Here is an 8,784-nt window from a genome sequence, read left to right on the forward strand (position 1 = left end):
AATAATGTAAAAAGAATGGTTATGCAGGCATGGTCTTCAAAGAGAAGATGGGAGAACTGGAGTGCTACAGGAAAAGCATGTGATTGGGTCTTTAGGATGTTTGCACAGCTGATTAGAAATCCTTGAAGAAAAACCTACTCGACCTCAGATTGGAGAAACAGGAGTTGAAATGCTGCGGGTGATTGCTCTACTAGAACCCACTACACAGACCAACACAGCACATGTCCCATAATCAAATCACTAAGGCTGAGGCATGAAAATATCTTGACCTTTAACTCGACATCTCAGAGAGCTGATGTCATGTTGCTGTTTCAAATGATCTAAAACACTGTGATCGAAGCAAACAAATCAAACATTTGCCAAAATTCTGACCGTCGTGAAAAGTAATATTGGGATGTTGGTATCCATGGCAACAAGTAGGGGGCATTCACATTGTAACCCCAATGCGTCCATGGAGCATGAAACTTAACAGAAGCACAGATATTTAGCAACTCTGTCTCTCACTTCTTAAAAAAATATCTTTAACATACAACAATTCAAACTTTATTGCACATAAACAGATAAATGGCACATACACAGTAGTAAAAAAAACTTGCCTTCAATAAAAACTTCAATACGGCACGTTAACAATCGAGCATAAACATAAAACTTACTTTGGTTTTGAAAAGTCAAAATAGTTTTGAAGAACTTGGTCTTCAGTTTAAAGATGCACTTGCCAAGAGCTATCTGGTTAACATGTTAGCTTCAGAACAGGCAAAGAAGTTTTTGATGCAGAACTTGCAGTGTTCCTGCTTGATGAGATTGGTGCTTACAAATTATGTTTTTCTTTAATCCTGCAATATTACGCCTTTTTTCTACTTAAATAACGAAATGATTTTCTTGATATTATGACATTATTCTCAAAATTTGAATATTCTTTTCTTCAATGTGGCCCTAATACGTCTGTGATGGTATATTCTATAAATCTACTGAGACCAAAATGCTCTGCAGATGGTGTGTTTAACACACACACACACACAAACAAATGCACGTCTCTAGTTGTGAGGACTCTCATTGACATAATGCATTCCCTAGCCCCTTACCCAAAACTTAACCAACACAACTACATGCCTAAAGTTAACCCTAAAACCAAGTCTTAACCCTCAAACAAGCCATTGAAATTGCGAGGACCTGCCAAAACTATAGATCTCTCTCTCTCACTCACACACACACACACACACACACACACACACACACACACACACACACACACACACACACACACACACACACACACACACACACACACACACACACACACACACACACACACACACACACACACAAATTAATTCCTCCTAATGAGCCACTCAATGAATCCTCAGACACATTTGGTGGGAAAAGCAGAGAGGAGGCTGATCCTTCCACTTACAAGGCAGTGTATTATTTGGTGTAAATGATCCCAGTCGTATTAATACCATCTCCTGAGAGCCTGACCAGAGCTGCAGTTTGTCACAGCAGCAGTTTTGGTCTGGAGCTCATTATATTTGAGACTTAGAACAATAGAAAATGCCTTGCAGGGTAAGACTGATTTATTCTGAATGTCATTGTCCCACCTGCAGCGCTCTTGACACTGCCTTCGCTTGTTTATCCGCCGCATTAGTTGCTCTTTCAAACGTTTCAATTCTCTCTCATTCCCGTTTGACCTCACTGACAAGAGACGTGGGGGTAAAAACTAAAACTCTTTAATGATTAGAGAACATCTTAATAAGATGAATGAGCTTCCGTGTGGCCGCTGTTCCGTGTTGCGACTTCAGCTGTTGAAGTTGAGATAAGGTGGTCTGAAGTGAAGGGTGCACATGTGAAACCAACAGTGTCTCCTCCCACACACGAGATGTTCCAGCTGTGCCAGCAGTCGGCAACACACTCTTTCAATTTGAGGGGAAATCAGTGGAAGTGGAAAAGAAGGTTTTTAAATGAATGCGTGTGTGGAGCGTTTTAAGAATTGTCCTTGAAATTGTTGTAACAGTTATGGTAATCTCTACTGTGTGTGTGTGTGTGAGTGTGAGTTTCTGCAGCACCTTACATCCCACATGCCATTAAAGTCAAACCTTGTTCCATATTTATTTATTGACCTGCATGTGGGCAGGGGAATGTTTTTGAGTTCAAAGTGTTTTGGGTGTATACTCTTACAAGTTGGTGGGTGCTGAGTGAGGCACTGGCACAACACGTTTAGGCTTTTGTGAAGTTGACTTTTTAATGAAATCATGCTCAGGATGTTTTGCCCTGAAACAGTCCAAGGAGTCATCAGCTGTATCTACTAATTCCAGAAATGTCTGTAAAATGGTAAATGGGCTGTGTTTATTTAGAGCCTTTCTAGACTTGATGACCACTCAAAGCTCTTCACAGTACAGCTTTACCATTCACCAATTCACACACACATTCATACAATGCAATTATGAGCCATCACTCACATAATGTCGGTACAGTCAGGGGCAAATTGGGGTTTAGTATCTGGCCCAAGGACACAAAACGGGGGAGACTGGGATTGATAGTGGATGAGCTACTCTGTCCCAGCCACACAATGATTAATTAACTTTGACAAACAGTGACCAAGGCTCTGTAGCAGGGGCTGCTGTGATTCATCATCGCAAATTACATTGTCCAGCACGACAACTGGTGCGTTCACGACAACGGCAACTGATTCTCCAGATCGGGGTTCTGAGTCAAGCTTCACCAAACTTTAAATTAAGAGGTGAACAGCTCTTTTTGCAGCAGCTGTGCCGCAGCAAAAAGAGGTGAACAGCTCTTTTTGCAGCAGCTGTGCCGCAGCTTCAAGGTTCTGTGGACTGAGTCCTGCTGCAGGTCTTGCTGCTGCTCATTTATACTGCAGGTCATTTTTACAGTCTGCGACCAGCATCACCACAGGCCCAACAGGCAGGTTTGGAACTAGTTAAGATAAGACCACATTGTCTGATCATCTCACACGACTTATATTCTTTCTATACTTTGATATATACTTTAAATCCGTGCAGTCCAATTTCAAAACAATGCAAATAAAAGGCTATACACAGCAGAACAGAAGTCAAATTAGTTATCAAAATTATTAAAATATCTGTAACAAATTTCATAGCAACAAATCCAAGGTTCACAAGGTTTAAAAATAAATATTGAAAGTTAGAGGGTTGAGGGGTTAAGAAACAAGGATCAAATATGTGTATATCTTTACTTATAAATAGACAGGTACACAGTTTGTGAATGCCGAAAAACATCACCTCCCCTTGAGTCCGGCGAGTGTGTGTGAAGAGGCGAAAGACACTAGAAAGCTGTAGCTGAATCTAATCCAGACAGAACGAGATTAGTGTCCCGCTAGCAATCATGAATAATGTAGTGGAACATTTTCAAGACCGATTGAAGAAATATCTTTGTCTGTGTAGAAGCCCATTTAAATGTATCGTGGACAGTGTAGAAGATTATGCAAACGTTTCACTGGCCTCAGCGACACATTGTAGCAACATGGGAAGGAAAAAAAAAGGAGGATGGGAATGAAACTAATTAACCTCATAGATGTGTGTTTAGAACACAATGGCAATAATTCAGTGAGTGAGGTATCTGAAGGTCACAATTATCCACCAGCCAATTGGCAGTCATGTTTTTGTCTTGTCAGACTTTTTACAGAGTGGCCTTTTACCATTATATTCCAAACGTGTATTTGTCACTGTCACTGGGGAGCCGTGTGAACACAGACACAGCATGCTCCGAGAGCACGCAGCGAAGGATTTGGCATCGAATCCAATCAGCAAAGAGAAGAAATGGCATGTGTGGTGCTGTCACACCCAGCTAATGTGTTTGGCTCTGCACCACAAAACCTGCTGGGAGCCCAGGGAGCGCCATCCATCATTAGGAAGCGGGTGTGGGCACAATATCAATGCATTCAGACGTCGCTTACTGTAGCATGGCAGAATCTGACTGTCATACTTTAGTGGAGTGGGAAGGAAACATGATCAGTATTAACAGATACATTTGTGAGAATACATACCACATCTAATATTTATAAAATGTAAAAAAATATATATCTTGACTAAATATTCATCTTTGATTGACCAGATGTTCAAATAGTTATTTTTGAAAATGTTTGATTTTGAAAATTATTTTGAAAAAAAAGGCCTGTAATGATATATATATATATATATATATATATATATATATATATATATATATATATATATATATACACACACATATATATATATATACACACACATATATATATACACACATATATATACACACACATATATATATATATATACACACACACTATACTATACATACTATATAAAAAATACACATTACTTAGAACGCTGCACCGTTAATAAAAATAAAAAGGAAATATATAGTATTATATAGTAGCCTACACTTATCAACAAAATAAGCATCCAACACAAATGAGTATAAAACATTATACGATGTTTGTTACATTATCTTAATATTAAAGGGAACTTCTTAATTATATATTTGTTTGTACCTTTTACTGAGATGCATTTAGAATAAGAAGTGTCCCCTCAAACAAGCACCTCCTTAAAAGGAGCCTCGAGGTAAATCGTTTTTTGACTGAAGGTTTATCCATCTGTTTATCATTTGGAGAACACTGCAAACAACCTTTGAACACATCACAAAAGGCTGAGCTCATGACTGACTCAACCCTCAATGTCTGCTCTGCAATAAAAGCAAACATAAGGTTGAGGAGAACAACATCCACATTCATATGCAAAACATGCGCATTTAACAACACAGGCTTTCACTGGTATGTGGGCAGTATAGACAGGGTCCTGTTCACCATGATTCATTGACCTTCCACTATGCTACAAAGTGTTTATTCTAATCAATGCTGCAAATACCCTTATCTTTCTGATGTTCTCCATTACAAGTGGCATCTATTGCACTTCTGTCCGTCCTTGGAGAAGGATCCCTCACATGTGGCTCTCTCTGAGGTTTCTATGTTCTTTTTACCTTGTTAAAAGGTTTTGTTTGTTGTTTTTTCCTTACTCTTGTTGAGGGTTAAGGGCAGAGGATGTCACACCTTGTTAAAGCACTATGAGACAAATTGTGATTTGTGAATATGGGCTATACAAAGAAAATTTGATTGATTGATTGATTGATTGATTGTCTTCTAAAGTATTCTGACAAATTAAATCCAACTCAGGTCAATTTAGGTTCACACTTTTTTATAATCAAAGACTAGAAATAATGATACTCATATCAATCTTCAACATTTCTTGTTAAGCAGGACTCAAAGACACCAAAAGGTACCACTCACCCAAGCTGCAGGCTTCAGAAAACAGCTGTACGCATTGGGTGAGTTGTGCAATTTGGTGCAATATCTGACCCCTGTAGATGAAATGTTCTATTTGCATTATGGACGTTCCTGCCCGGTTCCTGTTTTGAATATTCGCTTGCTTGAGTGTTTCTGATTGTCCTGATTATGAGTGTTTCTGGCCGTGTGCGGCCAGTCTCCTGCATCTTCTGCCAACATGACTATACACCGGCTCTGAATTAATCAACTCTTCAAGATGCTGCAGTACTTCAAGAGCAGCTGAGCCACCACTCGTATGACCTTGGGGTGGTTGTGTTCCGCCTACTTTGAAAACCAGTTTTTGGTTCGACAATTAATTAATGCATTAATATTATGTCAGTTTATATATTAAAGTGGTGTAACCAGTGCTGTGTTCATTGTGATTTGACGAAAAGACCCTGACCATGAATATATTTGGAGGCAATGTCTGTTTATTCTGACAAAAAGAGCCATATATCTAAATCCTCTGCTCAATTGTGTACATAAGTGGCACCCCCAACATACATGCACATCGTCCACGAATAATTGTTGGAATAATTATTGATAAATTATTAATGAAATTGTTGTCCAAGTAAGTTGCAAACATTCTCTGGAGTTTCTACTACCAGCCCCTAATACAAACACTAGATAATTTCAGTCAGACAACTCACGTTCAAACGTTTATTGCAGCTGTAGAACAGGTTTAGTGTTTGGCGTCTAGGAACACAGAACTGAAAAAAACCCCAAAATAATAAGTTCTTCGTATGTGAAAGGCAAAAACGGATTTAAACTACAGAAATATGTTCGCATGCTACACAGTAACTTTAAGCTATAGGCTCTCGCTCTGACATTTGCATTCTTCATCCGGAGAATGTCCAGAGGTTCTCCTGAATTCAGTGCGTGGTCTGAAAGCAGCTCAACAGAAGATTCCAGGAATGAGAACTGATCCAGTGTTCCCTCCTGAGCTCATCATTTGAATTCACAAATAACCACTGGTTACACCTACCTTTCGATACTTGAGCACCCCCACTAGAAAACCTTCTCTCTCCTCCATTAGCACCTTCGACTGACACACATCTGGCCCCTGGATTCAATTTCACACTCAGTTCAAAAGGAACATTTCATACAACACAGGAATAGACTAAGTTTTGGTCAGAGCAGTCAAATCCTTTTCTGTGATTTGTCTAATTCTGAGATGCAGAAACAATGCCTGCAATAAGATTGTGACAAAGATTTAGAGAGAATGAATCCCTGATTGATTTTTAAGTGGATGTGCTCAGAGTGATACAAATGACTATTTATACACTGAGTATTGTATAAGGATTTTAAAGTACAAGGGGGAGAGCTTGGTGCTTTCAGTTATGAATATGAGGCCAAAAACTCCACCATTAAATTGTGTAATTGTATTGAATTTGCACTGCAGTAGATGAAGGGCAGTAAATGTGATTCCTCCAACACTACTGCCATATCCTATGTATTGTACACTGCAATTACGTTTTGTCTCCACCCACTCATCACCCCTTTTGAGAACATTTTACCTCCTGCGTCGATGTGAAAAAATAAATAATACGAGGCAGCCTGAGAAAACAGAGTGTATCAAGTTCTCTTTGTCTCATGCTGGAATCTAAGTTGGTCATATAACGGTTTGAAAAGTGAAATATAGTTAGAATGTAATGAATATAAATAGTGTAATTCATGTTCTGTGATTATTAAGGGACAAATTCCACCTAGCATACAAATCATGTTACAGTCACAGTTGCCAAGCTATTTTTGAACAAGCACTGTTTGAGATTTAGGTTTATAGCAACAGTTTGATTTTGCAGCAGCTTTAAAAACTTAATTAGATATTAACTAATTATTTTCCTTGTTTAAATTGTGTCAGATACGGTGAAAAAAGAAGAACGTGTTCACAACTGAATTTTGTCTCACTAACTCTATACTTTCACCAACCCAGCACTCAATCCCAGGCTTCTACTGGCCCATAACATACATCAATTCATGGCAACAAATGCCATAATATCAATATAATTAAAAATAAAAAAAAATAACCACAATTTTTTTACATTATGTTCCCTTGTTCAAAATCAAATACATGTTGTATTGTGGGGATCCTCTAAACATTACCCTGTGCTACAGACATTTTCCTGATGTTGCGAATGCGTTTGACCCAGAGAATCTCCTGATGCGTTTTACATATGTGAAAGGCAAACTCCGGAAAATGTCCAGACCCGATTGTGGAACTTTATTTGGTCCTTATATTGGAACACATTAGTTTACATCATAAATCGTAACAATCTTTCCAAAATGAAAGTGATAATAGAAAATCAAATAGAAAAGACCTTTCGTGTCTCATTCGTAGAGTCCATGAAAAAAGCGTAAGCAATGAGAATAGAAGGGAACGATATCAACATTTTCATAAAACTCTGGAAAAAGAATTTTCCTACTTGAATTACTGTTTTTTTAGTTTAATTTGAAACTTAAAAGCAGACAAAGAAGGAAATAGGAATACAAAAGAAGTGTTATAAATTAGTTAGTTTTGACATTTAAAGAAGAGATACAAAGATTTTGTAAAAATACATTGGCAATTCATTATCTCCAGAACATTTAATAATCCATCATTTGTGCTAATATCTATTGGTGCAATTTTTCTTTGAATGTGAGTGTAATGATGTTGACACAAAGCTCTGTGTGGCGGCAGGTTTCAGGGCTGTAGCAACAATGCGTCCTTTCATTCAAATAAATTAACCGACCGAGCTGCCTTGATTAGCCATCAAATGGTGGATACTGGAAATCTTTTGTTTCCATTGATTAAAACTCTACTACATGATCCATTTTAAAGCAAGGAAATGAAAACGAACAATGGATGATTGAATTGTAATGTTCCTCATAATTACACATGGATCGAGACAAGGAATCAGATATTAATATGATTAACATTTTCAGCTGCACAGATCTTCATAAGGAGGAGATGCATGAGAAAGCAGTATACGTGTATACTGGATGTTACCATATTGCGAAATAAGTCAAATCTAATGTAAAAGTAAAGCTAATTCCATACAAATGCCTCCCCGATACTTATATCATGCAGTATTTAAACTACGTTGCACAGTTTAAGCATCAGATACAGTTAATGTCAGGTTCAGTGTAAATTCAGTCCGATTATTTCACGTCTTCACTGACAATTACTTTCTCTAAATTAAACTAATATTATGAATGAAAGGTCAGACAACAAAGCTGTAGAAAAATCAACTGAGAAACGAAGTTAGATGTTTTAGTCTCACTAACATAAAGAGTGTTATGTGAAGCCTACGTCTTTAAGACCACAACCACTTCATTTATCTCCACCAACACCGTGGCTCCGTTTCACAAGCTTTACATTAGAAAGAGTAGCAGGCTGCACTTTGCTGGTTAGACGTTGCAGTAGCTTTTACATTTGCATGTCATTTATTCTGTTTAATTGGCAACAACAC

Source organism: Hippoglossus hippoglossus, chromosome 15, assembly GCF_009819705.1.
Source record: "Hippoglossus hippoglossus isolate fHipHip1 chromosome 15, fHipHip1.pri, whole genome shotgun sequence".
NCBI classification, from domain to species: domain Eukaryota; kingdom Metazoa; phylum Chordata; class Actinopteri; order Pleuronectiformes; family Pleuronectidae; genus Hippoglossus; species Hippoglossus hippoglossus.